This window comes from Podarcis liolepis (assembly GCF_965112155.1).
Source record: "Podarcis liolepis genome assembly, contig: HAP1_SCAFFOLD_8, whole genome shotgun sequence".
NCBI lineage: Eukaryota > Metazoa > Chordata > Lepidosauria > Squamata > Lacertidae > Podarcis > Podarcis liolepis.
In genome coordinates, this window is record NW_028148741.1 from 664,218 (window position 1) to 677,184 (window position 12,967).

Sequence of the window (12,967 nt, forward strand, 5' to 3'; positions counted from 1 at the left end):
TTCAGCAAAAATCTGACTTTTGGCAATTCACTCAAAAATGGTGCCAAAAGCTTGAAAATGCTCCCCTGAAAGCTTTGGCGATGGAAACAGAAGTCTTTTTATCACAGGACAAGAAATCAGCCCTCAAAAACTTAACCGGCAGAAATTTTTTTTTAAAAAAAATCCCTAAGCCCTGGGGTCACAATTTCAGCAAAAATCTGACTTTTGGCAATTCACTCAAAAATGGTGCCAAAAGCCTGAAAATGCTCTCCTGAAAGGTTTGGCACTCGAAACAGAAGGCTTTTTATCACAGGACAAGAAATCAGCCCTCAAAAACTTAACCGGCAGAAAATATTTTTGTGAAAAAATCCCTAAGCCCCGGAGTCACAATTTCAGCAAAAATCTGACTTTTGGCAATTCACTCAAAAATGGTGCCAAAAGCCGGAAAATGCTCTCCTGAAAGGTTTGGCACTCGAAACAGAAGGCTTTTTATCACAGGACAAGAAATCAGCCCTCAAAAACGACACCGGCAGAAAATATTTTTTTGAAAAAATCCCTAAGCCCCGGGGTCACAATTTCAGCAAAAATCTGACTTTTGACAATTCACTCAGAAATGGTGCCAAAAGCTTGAAAATGCTCTCCTGAAAGGTTTGGCACTCGAAACAGAAGGCTTTTTATCGCAGGACAAGAAATCAGCCCTCAAAAACTTAACCGGCAGAAAATATTTTTTTGAACAATTTCAGCAAAAATCTGACTTTTGGCAATTCACTCAAAAATGGTGCCCAAAGCCTGAAAATGCTCTCCTGAAAGGTTTGGCACTCGAAACAGAAGGCTTTTTATCACAGGACAAGAAATCATCCCTCAAAAACTTAACCGGCAGAAAATATTTTTTTGAAAAAATCCCTAAGCCCCGGGGTCACAATTTCAGCAAAAATCTGACTTTTGGCAATTCACTCAAAAATGGTGCCAAAAGCTTGAAAATGCTCTCCTGAAAGGTTTGGCACTAGAAACAGAAGGCTTTTTATCACAGGACAAGAAATCAGACCTCAAAAACTTAACCGGCAGAAAATATTTTTTTGAAAAAATCCCTAAGCCCCAGGGTCACAATTTCAGCAAAAATCTGACTTTTGGCAATTCACTCAAAAATGGTGCCAAAAGCTTGAAAATGCTCTCCTGAAAGGTTTGCACTCGAAACAGAAGGCTTTTTATCGCAGGACAAGAAATCAGCCCTCAAAAACTTAACCGGCAGAAAATATTTTTTTGAACAATTTCAGCAAAAATCTGACTTTTGGCAATTCACTCAAAAATGGTGCCCAAAGCCTGAAAATGCTCTCCTGAAAGGTTTGGCACTCGAAACAGAAGGCTTTTTATCACAGGACAAGAAATCAGCCCTCAAAAACTTATCCGGCAGAAAATATTTTTTTGAAAAAATCCCTAAGCCCCGGGGTCACAATTTCAGCAAAAATCTGACTTTTGGCAATTCACTCAAAAATGGTGCCAAAAGCCTGAAAATGCTCCCCTGAAAGCTTTGGCGATGGAAACAGAAGTCTTTTTATCACAGGACAAGAAATCAGCCCTCAAAAACTTAACCGGCAGAAAATATTTTTTTGAAAAAATCCCTAAGCCCCGGAGTCACAATTTCAGCAAAAATCTGACTTTTGGCAATTCACTCAAAAATGGTGCCAAAAGCCTGAAAATGCTCTCCTGAAAGGTTTGGCACTCGAAACAGAAGGCTTTTTATCACAGGACAAGAAATCAGCCCTCAAAAACTTAACCAGCGGAAAATATTTTTTTGAAAAAATCCCTAAGCCCCGGGATCACAATTTCAGCAAAAATCTGACTTTTGGCAATTCACTCAAAAATGGTGCCAAAAGCCTGAAAATGCTCTCCTGAAAGGTTTGGCACTCGAAACAGAAGGCTTTTTATCACAGGACAAGAAATCAGCCCTCAAAAACTTAACCGGCAGAAAATATTTTTTTGAAAGAATCCCCAAGCCCCGGGGTCACAATTTCAGCAAAAATCTGACTTTTGGCAATTCACTCAAAAATTGTGCCAAAAGCTTGAAAATGCTCTCCTGAAAGGTTTGGCACTAGAAACAGAAGGCTTTTTATCACAGGACAAGAAATCAGCCCTCAAAAACTTAACCGGCAGAAAATATTTTTTTGAAAAAATCCCTAAGCCCCGGGGTCACAATTTCAGCAAAAATCTGACTTTTGGCAATTCACTCAAAAATGGTGCCAAAAGCTTGAAAATGCTCTCCTGAAAGGTTTGGCACTAGAAACAGAAGGCTTTTTATCACAGGACAAGAAATCAGCCCTCAAAAACTTAACCGGCAGAAAATATTTTTTTGAAAAAATCCCTAAGCCCCGGGGTCAAAATTTCAGCAAAAATCTGACTTTTGGCAATTCACTCAAAAATGGTGCCAAAAGCCTGAAAATGCTCTCCTGAAAGGTTTGGCACTCGAAACAGAAGGCTTTTTATCACAGGACAAGAAATCAGCCCTCAAAAACGACACCGGCAGAAAATATTTTTTTGAAAAAATCCCTAAGCCCCGGGGTCACAATTTCAGCAAAAATCTGACTTTTGGCAATTCACTCAAAAATGGTGCCAAAAGCTTGAAGATGCTCTCCTGAAAGGTTTGGCACTAGAAACAGAAGGCTTTTTATCACAGGACAAGAAATCAGCCCTCAAAAACTTAACCGGCAGAAAATATTTTTTTGAAAAAATCCCTAAGCCCCGGGGTCACAATTTCAGCAAAAATCTGACTTTTGGCAATTCACTCAAAAATGGTGCCAAAAGCTTGAAAATGCTCTCCTGAAAGGTTTGGCACTAGAAACAGAAGGCTTTTTATCACAGGACAAGAAATCAGCCCTCAAAAACGTCACCGGCAGAAAATATTTTTTTGAAAAAATCCCTAAGCCCCAGGGTCACAATTTCAGCAAAAATCTGACTTTTGGCAATTCACTCAAAAATGGTGCCAAAAGCTTGAAAATGCTCTCCTGAAAGGTTTGGCACTCGAAACAGAAGGCTTTTTATCGCAGGACAAGAAATCAGCCCTCAAAAACTTAACCGGCAGAAAATATTTTTTTGAACAATTTCAGCAAAAATCTGACTTTTGGCAATTCACTCAAAAATGGTGCCCAAAGCCTGAAAATGCTCTCCTGAAAGGTTTGGCACTCGAAACAGAAGGCTTTTTATCACAGGACAAGAAATCAGCCCTCAAAAACTTAACCGGCAGAAAATATTTTTTTGAAAAAATCCCTAAGCCCCGGGGTCACAATTTGAGCAAAAATCTGACTTTTGGCAATTCACTCAAAAATGGTGCCAAAAGCCTGAAAATGCTCCCCTGAAAGCTTTGGCGATGGAAACAGAAGTCTTTTTATCAAAGGAAAATAAATCAGCCCTCAAAAACTTAACCGGCAGAAAATATTTTTTTGAAAAAATCCCTTAGCCCCGGGGTCACAATTTCAGCAAAAATCTGACTTTTGGCAATTCACTCAAAAATGGTGCCAAAAGCTTGAAAATGCTCTCCTGAAAGGTTTGGCACTCGAAACAGAAGGCTTTTTATCACAGGACAAGAAATCAGCCCTCAAAAACTTAACCGGCAGAAAATATTTTTTTGAAAAAATCCCTAAGCCCCGGGGTCACAATTTCAGCAAAAATCTGACTTTTGGCAATTCACTCAAAAATGGTGCCAAAAGCTTGAAAATGCTCCCCTGAAAGCTTTGGCGATGGAAACAGAAGTCTTTTTATCACAGGACAAGAAATCAGCCCTCAAAAACTTAACCGGCAGAAAATATTTTTTTGAACAATTTCAGCAAAAATCTGACTTTTGGCAATTCACTCAAAAATGGTGCCAAAAGCTTGAAAATGCTCCCCTGAAAGCTTTGGCGATGGAAACAGAAGTCTTTTTATCACAGGACAAGAAATCAGCCCTCAAAAACTTAACCGGCAGAAAATATTTTTTTGAACAATTTCAGCAAAAATCTGACTTTTGGCAATTCACTCAAAAGTGGTGCCAAAAGCTTGAAAATGCTCTCCTGAAAGGTTTGGCACTCGAAACATAAGGCTTTTTATCACAGGACAAGAAATCAGTCCTCAAAAACTTAACCGGCAGAAAATATTTTTTTGAAAAAATCCCTAAGCCCCGGGGTCACAATTTCAGCAAAAATCTGACTTTTGGCAATTCACTCAAAAATGGTGCCAAAAGCTTGAAAATGCCCCCCTGAAAGCTTTGGCGATGGAAACAGAAGTCTTTTTATCACAGGACAAGAAATCAGCCCTCAAAAACTTAACCGGCAGAAAATATTTTTTTGAAAAAATCCCTAAGCCCCGGGGACACAATTTCAGCAAAAATCTGACTTTTGGCAATTCACTCAAAAATGGTGCCAAAAGCTTGAAAATGCTCCCCTGAAAGCTTAGGCGATGGAAACAGAAGTCTTTTTATCACAGGACAAGAAATCAGCCCTCAAAAACTTAACCAGCAGAAAATATTTTTTTGAAAAAATCCCTAAGCCCCGGGGTCACAATTTCAGCAAAAATCTGACTTTTGGCAATTCACTCTAAAATGGTGCCTAAAGCTTGAAAATGCTCTCCTGAAAGGTTTGGCACTCGAAACAGAAGTCTTTTTATCACAGGACAAGAAATCAGCCCTCAAAAACTTAACCGGCAGAAAATATTTTTTTGAAAAAATCCCTAAGCCCCGGGGTCACAATTTCAGCAAAAATCTGACTTTTGGCAATTCACTCAAAAATGGTGCCAAAAGCTTGAAAATGCTCTCCTGAAAGGTTTGGCACTCGGAACAGAAGTCTTTTTATCACAAGACAAGAAATCAGCCCTCAAAAACTTAACCGGCAGAAAATATTTTTTGGAAAAAATCCCTAAGCCCCGGGGTCACAATTTCAACAAAAATCTGACTTTTGGCAATTCATTCAAAAATGGTGCCAAAAGCTTGAAAATGCTCCCCTGAAAGCTTTGGCGATGGAAACAGAAGTCCTTTTATCACAGGACAAGAAATCAGCCCTCAAAAACTTAACCGGCAGAAAATATTTTTTTGAAAAAATCCCTAAGCCCCGGGGTCACAATTTCAGCAAAAATCTGACTTTTGGCAATTCACTCAAAAATGGTGCCAAAAGCTTGAAAATGCTCTCCTGAAAGGTTTGGCGATGGAAACAGAAGGCTTTTTATCACAGGACAAGAAATCAGCACTCAAAAACTTAACCGGCAGAAAATATTTTTTTGAAAAAATCCCTAAGCCCCGGGGTCACAATTTCAGCAAAAATCTGACTTTTGGCAATTCACTCAAAAATGGTTCCAAAAGCTTGAAAATGCCCCCCTGAAAGCTTTGGCGATGGAAACAGAAGTCTTTTTATCACAGGGCAAGAAATCAGCCCTCAAAAACTTAACCAGCAGAAAATATTTTTTTGAAAAAATCCCTAAGCCCCGGGGTCACAATTTCAGCAAAAATCTGACTTTTGGCAATTCACTCAAAAATGGTGCCAAAAGCCTGAAAATGCTCTCCTGAAAGGTTTGGCACTCGAAACAGAAGGCTTTTTATCACAGGACAAGAAATCAGCCCTCAAAAACTTAACCGGCAGAAAATATTTTTTTGAAAAAATCCCTAAGCCCCGGGGTCACAATTTCAGCAAAAATCTGACTTTTGGCAATTCACTCAAAAATGGTGCCAAAAGCTTGAAAATGCTCTCCTGAAAGGTTTGGCGATGGAAACAGAAGGCTTTTTATCACAGGACAAGAAATCAGCACTCAAAAACTTAACCGGCAGAAAATATTTTTTTGAAAAAATCCCTAAGCCCCGGGGTCACAATTTCAGCAAAAATCTGACTTTTGGCAATTCACTCAAAAATGGTTCCAAAAGCTTGAAAATGCCCCCCTGAAAGCTTTGGCGATGGAAACAGAAGTCTTTTTATCACAGGGCAAGAAATCAGCCCTCAAAAACTTAACCAGCAGAAAATATTTTTTTGAAAAAATCCCTAAGCCCCGGGGTCACAATTTCAGCAAAAATCTGACTTTTGGCAATTCACTCAAAAATGGTGCCAAAAGCCTGAAAATGCTCTCCTGAAAGGTTTGGCACTCGAAACAGAAGGCTTTTTATCACAGGACAAGAAATCAGCCCTCAAAAACTTAACCGGCAGAAAATATTTTTTTGAAAAAATCCCTAAGCCCCGGGGTCACAATTTCAGCAAAAATCTGACTTTTGGCAATTCACTCAAAAATGGTGCCAAAAGCTTGAAAATGCTCTCCTGAAAGGTTTGGCACTCGAAACAGAAGTCCTTTTATCACAGGACAAGAAATCAGCCCTCAAAAACTTAACCGGCAGAAAATATTTTTTTGAAAAAATCCCTAAGCCCCGGGGTCACAATTTCAGCAAAAATCTGACTTTTGGCAATTCAATCAAAAATGGTGCCAAAAGCTTGAAAATGCTCCCCTGAAAGCTTTGGCGATGGAAACAGAAGTCTTTTTATCACAGGACAAGAAATCAGCCCTCAAAAACTTAACCGGCAGAAAATATTTTTTTGAACAATTTCAGCAAAAATCTGACTTTTGGCAATTCACTCAAAAATGGTGCCAAAAGCTTGAAAATGCTCCCCTGAAAGCTTTGGCGATGGAAACAGAAGGCTTTTTATCACAGGACAAGAAATCAGCCCTCAAAAACTTAACCGGCAGAAAATATTTTTTTGAACAATTTCAGCAAAAATCTGACTTTTGGCAATTCACTCAAAAGTGGTGCCAAAAGCTTGAAAATGCTCTCCTGAAAGGTTTGGCACTCGAAACATAAGGCTTTTTATCACAGGACAAGAAATCAGTCCTCAAAAACTTAACCGGCAGAAAATATTTTTTTGAAAAAATCCCTAAGCCCCGGGGTCACAATTTCAGCAAAAATCTGACTTTTGGCAATTCACTCAAAAATGGTGCCAAAAGCTTGAAAATGCCCCCCTGAAAGCTTTGGCGATGGAAACAGAAGTCTTTTTATCACAGGACAAGAAATCAGCCCTCAAAAACTTAACCGGCAGAAAATATTTTTTTGAAAAAATCCCTAAGCCCCGGGGACACAATTTCAGCAAAAATCTGACTTTTGGCAATTCACTCAAAAATGGTGCCAAAAGCTTGAAAATGCTCCCCTGAAAGCTTAGGCGATGGAAACAGAAGTCTTTTTATCACAGGACAAGAAATCAGCCCTCAAAAACTTAACCAGCAGAAAATATTTTTTTGAAAAAATCCCTAAGCCCCGGGGTCACAATTTCAGCAAAAATCTGACTTTTGGCAATTCACTCAAAAATGGTGCCAAAAGCTTGAAAATGCTCCCCTGAAAGCTTTGGCGATGGAAACAGAAGTCTTTTTATCACAGGACAAGAAATCAGCCCTCAAAAACTTAACCGGCAGAAAATATTTTTTTGAAAAAATCCCTAAGCCCCGGGGTCACAATTTCAGCAAAAATCTGACTTTTGGCAATTCACTCAAAAATGGTGCCAAAAACCTGAAAATGCTCTCCTGAAAGGTTTGGCACTCGAAACAGAAGGCTTTTTATCACAGGACAAGAAATCAGCCCTCAAAAACTTAACCGGCAGAAAATATTTTTTTGAAAAAATCCCTAAGCCCCGGGGTCATAATTTCAGCAAAAATCTGACTTTTGGCAATTCACTCAAAAATGGTGCCAAAAGCTTGAAAATGCCCCCCTGAAACCTTTGGCGATGGAAACAGAAGTCTTTTTATCACAGGGCAAGAAATCAGCCCTCAAAAACTTAACCAGCAGAAAATATTTTTTTGAAAAAATCCCTAAGCCCCGGGGTCACAATTTCAGCAAAAATCTGACTTTTGGCAATTCACTCAAAAATGGTGCCAAAAGCCTGAAAATGCTCTCCTGAAAGGTTTGGCACTCGAAACAGAAGGCTTTTTATCACAGGACAAGAAATCAGCCCTCAAAAACTTAACCGGCAGAAAATATTTTTTTGAAAAAATCCCTAAGCCCCGGGGTCACAATTTCAGCAAAAATCTGACTTTTGGCAATTCACTCAAAAATGGTGCCAAAAGCCTGAAAATGCTCTCCTGAAAGGTTTGGCACTCGAAACAGAAGGCTTTTTATCACAGGACAAGAAATCAGCCCTCAAAAACTTAACCGGCAGAAAATATTTTTTTGAAAAAATCCCTAAGCCCCGGGGTCACAATTTCAGCAAAAATCTGACTTTTGGCAATTCACTCAAAAATGGTGCCAAAAGCTTGAAAATGCTCTCCTGAAAGGTTTGGCACTCGAAACAGAAGTCCTTTTATCACAGGACAAGAAATCAGCCCTCAAAAACTTAACCGGCAGAAAATATTTTTTTGAAAAAATCCCTAAGCCCCGGGGTCACAATTTCAGCAAAAATCTGACTTTTGGCAATTCAATCAAAAATGGTGCCAAAAGCTTGAAAATGCTCCCCTGAAAGCTTTGGCGATGGAAACAGAAGTCTTTTTATCACAGGACAAGAAATCAGCCCTCAAAAACTTAACCGGCAGAAAATATTTTTTTGAAAATATCCCTAAGCCCCGGGGTCACAATTTCAGCAAAAATCTGACTTTTGGCAATTCACTCAAAAATGGTGCCAAAAGCTTGAAAATGCTCCCCTGAAAGCTTTGGCGATGGAAAAAGAAGTCTTTTTATCACAGGACAAGAAATCAGCTCTCAAAAACTTAACCGGCAGAAAATATTTTTTTGAAAAAATCCCTAAGCCCCGGGGTCACAATTTCAGCAAAAATCTGACTTTTGGCAATTCACTCAAAAATGGTGCCAAAAGCTTGAAAATGCTCCCCTGAAAGCTTTGGCGATGGAAACAGAAGTCTTTTTATCACAGGACAAGAAATCAGCCCTCAAAAACTTAACCGGCAGAAAATATTTTTTTTGAAAAAATCCCTAAGCCCCGGGGTCACAATTTCAGCAAAAATCTGACTTTTGGCAATTCACTCAAAAATGGTGCCAAAAGCCTGAAAATGCTCTCCTGAAAGGTTTGGCACTCGGAACAGAAGTCTTTTTATCACAAGACAAGAAATCAGCCCTCAAAAACTTAACCGGCAGAAAATATTTTTTTGAAAAAATCCCTAAGCCCCGGGGTCACAATTTCAGCAAAAATCTGACTTTTGGCAATTCACTCAAAAATGGTGCCAAAAGCTTGAAAATGCTCCCCTGAAAGCTTTGGCGATGGAAACAGAAGTCCTTTTATCACAGGACAAGAAATCAGCCCTCAAAAACTTAACCGGCAGAAAATATTTTTTTGAAAAAATCCCTAAGCCCCGGGGTCACAATTTCAGCAAAAATCTGACTTTTGGCAATTCACTCAAAAATGGTGCCAAAAGCTTGAAAATGCTCTCCTGAAAGGTTTGGCGATGGAAACAGAAGGCTTTTTATCACAGGACAAGAAATCAGCACTCAAAAACTTAACCGGCAGAAAATATTTTTTTGAAAAAATCCCTAAGCCCCGGGGTCACAATTTCAGCAAAAATCTGACTTTTGGCAATTCACTCAAAAATGGTGCCAAAAGCTTGAAAATGCCCCCCTGAAAGCTTTGGCGATGGAAACAGAAGTCTTTTTATCACAGGGCAAGAAATCAGCCCTCAAAAACTTAACCAGCAGAAAATATTTTTTTGAAAAAATCCCTAAGCCCCGGGGTCACAATTTCAGCAAAAATCTGACTTTTGGCAATTCACTCAAAAATGGTGCCAAAAGCCTGAAAATGCTCTCCTGAAAGGTTTGGCACTCAAAACAGAAGGCTTTTTATCACAGGACAAGAAATCAGCCCTCAAAAACTTAACCGGCAGAAAATATTTTTTTGAAAAAATCCCTAAGCCCCGGGGTCACAATTTCAGCAAAAATCTGACTTTTGGCAATTCACTCAAAAATGGTGCCAAAAGCCTGAAAATGCTCTCCTGAAAGGTTTGGCACTCGAAACAGAAGGCTTTTTATCACAGGACAAGAAATCAGCCCTCAAAAACTTAACCGGCAGAAAATATTTTTTTGAAAAAATCCCTAAGCCCCGGGGTCACAATTTCAGCAAAAATCTGACTTTTGGCAATTCACTCAAAAATGGTGCCAAAAGCTTGAAAATGCTCTCCTGAAAGGTTTGGCACTCGAAACAGAAGTCCTTTTATCACAGGACAAGAAATCAGCCCTCAAAAACTTAACCGGCAGAAAATATTTTTTTGAAAAAATCCCTAAGCCCCGGGGTCACAATTTCAGCAAAAATCTGACTTTTGGCAATTCAATCAAAAATGGTGCCAAAAGCTTGAAAATGCTCCCCTGAAAGCTTTGGCGATGGAAACAGAAGTCTTTTTATCACAGGACAAGAAATCAGCCCTCAAAAACTTAACCGGCAGAAAATATTTTTTTGAAAAAATCCCTAAGCCCCGGGGTCACAATTTCAGCAAAAATCTGACTTTTGGCAATTCACTCAAAAATGGTGCCAAAAGCTTGAAAATGCTCCCCTGAAAGCTTTGGCGATGGAAAAAGAAGTCTTTTTATCACAGGACAAGAAATCAGCTCTCAAAAACTTAACCGGCAGAAAATATTTTTTTGAAAAAATCCCTAAGCCCCGGGGTCACAATTTCAGCAAAAATCTGACTTTTGGCAATTCACTCAAAAATGGTGCCAAAAGCCTGAAAATGCTCTCCTGAAAGGTTTGGCACTCGAAACAGAAGCCTTTTTATCACAGGACAAGAAATCAGCCCTCAAAAACGTAACCGGCAGAAAATATTTTTTTGAAAAAATCCCTAAGCCCCGGGGTCACAATTTCAGCAAAAATCTGACTTTTGGCAATTCACTCAAAAGTGGTGCCAAAAGCTTGAAAATGCTCTCCTGAAAGGTTTGGCACTCGAAACAGAAGGCTTTTTATCACAGGACAAGAAATCAGCCCTCAAAAACTTAACCGGCAGAAAATATTTTTTTGAAAAAATCCCTAAGCCCCGGGGTCACAATTTCAGCAAAAATCTGACTTTTGGCAATTCACTCAAAAATGGTGCCAAAAGCTTGAAAATGCTCCCCTGAAAGCTTTGGCGATGGAAACAGAAGTCTTTTTATCACAGGACAAGATATCAGCCCTCAAAAAATTAACCGGCAGAAAATATTTTTTTGAAAATATCCCTAAGCCCCGGGGTCACAATTTCAGCAAAAATCTGACTTTTGGCAATTCACTCAAAAATGGTGCCAAAAGCTTGAAAATGCTCTCCTGAAAGCTTTGGCGATGGAAACAGAAGTCTTTTTATCACAGGACAAGAAATCAGCCCTCAAAAACTTAACCGGCAGAAAATATTTTTTTGAACAATTTCAGCAAAAATCTGACTTTTGGCAATTCACTCAAAAATGGTGCCAAAAGCCTGAAAATGCTCTCCTGAAAGGTTTGGCACTCGAAACAGAAGGCTTTTTATCACAGGACAAGAAATCAGCCCTCAAAAACTTAACCGGAAGAAAATATTTTTTTGAAAAAATCCCTAAGCCCCGGGGTCACAATTTCAGCAAAAATCTGACTTTTGGCAATTCACTCAAAAATGGTGCCAAAAGCCTGAAAATGCTCCCCTGAAAGCTTTGGCGATGGAAACAGAAGTCTTTTTATCACAGGACAAGAAAACAGCCCTCAAAAACTTAACCGGCAGAAAATATTTTTTTGAAAAAATCCCTAAGCCCCGGGGTCACAATTTCAGCAAAAATCTGACTTTTGGCAATTCACTCAAAAATGGTGCCAAAAGCCTGAAAATGCTCCCCTGAAAGCTTTGGCGATGGAAACAGAAGTCTTTTTATCAAAGGAAAATAAATCAGCCCTCAAAAACTTAACCGGCAGAAAATATTTTTTTGAAAAAATCCCTAAGCCCCGGGGTCACAATTTCAGCAAAAATCTGACTTTTGGCAATTCACTCAAAAATGGTGCCAAAAGCTTGAAAATGCTCTCCTGAAAGGTTTGGCACTCGAAACAGAAGGCTTTTTATCACAGGACAAGAAATCAGCCCTCAAAAACTTAACCGGCAGAAAATATTTTTTTGAAAAAATCCCTAAGCCCCGGGGTCACAATTTCAGCAAAAATCTGACTTTTGGCAATTCACTCAAAAATGGTGCCAAAAGCTTGAAAATGCTCCCCTGAAAGCTTTGGCGATGGAAACAGAAGTCTTTTTATCACAGGACAAGAAATCAGCCCTCAAAAACTTAACCGGCAGAAAATATTTTTTTGAACAATTTCAGCAAAAATCTGACTTTTGGCAATTCACTCAAAAATGGTGCCAAAAGCTTGAAAATGCTCCCCTGAAAGCTTTGGCGATGGAAACAGAAGTCTTTTTATCACAGGACAAGAAATCAGCCCTCAAAAACTTAACCGGCAGAAAATATTTTTTTGAACAATTTCAGCAAAAATCTGACTTTTGGCAATTCACTCAAAAGTGGTGCCAAAAGCTTGAAAATGCTCTCCTGAAAGGTTTGGCACTCGAAACATAAGGCTTTTTATCACAGGACAAGAAATCAGTCCTCAAAAACTTAACCGGCAGAAAATATTTTTTTGAAAAAATCCCTAAGCCCCGGGGTCACAATTTCAGCAAAAATCTGACTTTTGGCAATTCACTCAAACATGGTGCCAAAAGCTTGAAAATGCCCCCCTGAAAGCTTTGGCGATGGAAACAGAAGTCTTTTTATCACAGGACAAGAAATCAGCCCTCAAAAACTTAACCGGCAGAAAATATTTTTTTGAAAAAATCCCTAAGCCCCGGGGACACAATTTCAGCAAAAATCTGACTTTTGGCAATTCACTCAAAAATGGTGCCAAAAGCTTGAAAATGCTCCCCTGAAAGCTTAGGCGATGGAAACAGAAGTCTTTTTATCACAGGACAAGAAATCAGCCCTCAAAAACTTAACCAGCAGAAAATATTTTTTTGAAAAAATCCCTAAGCCCCGGGGTCACAATTTCAGCAAAAATCTGACTTTTGGCAATTCACTCTAAAATGGTGCCTAAAGCTTGAAAATGCT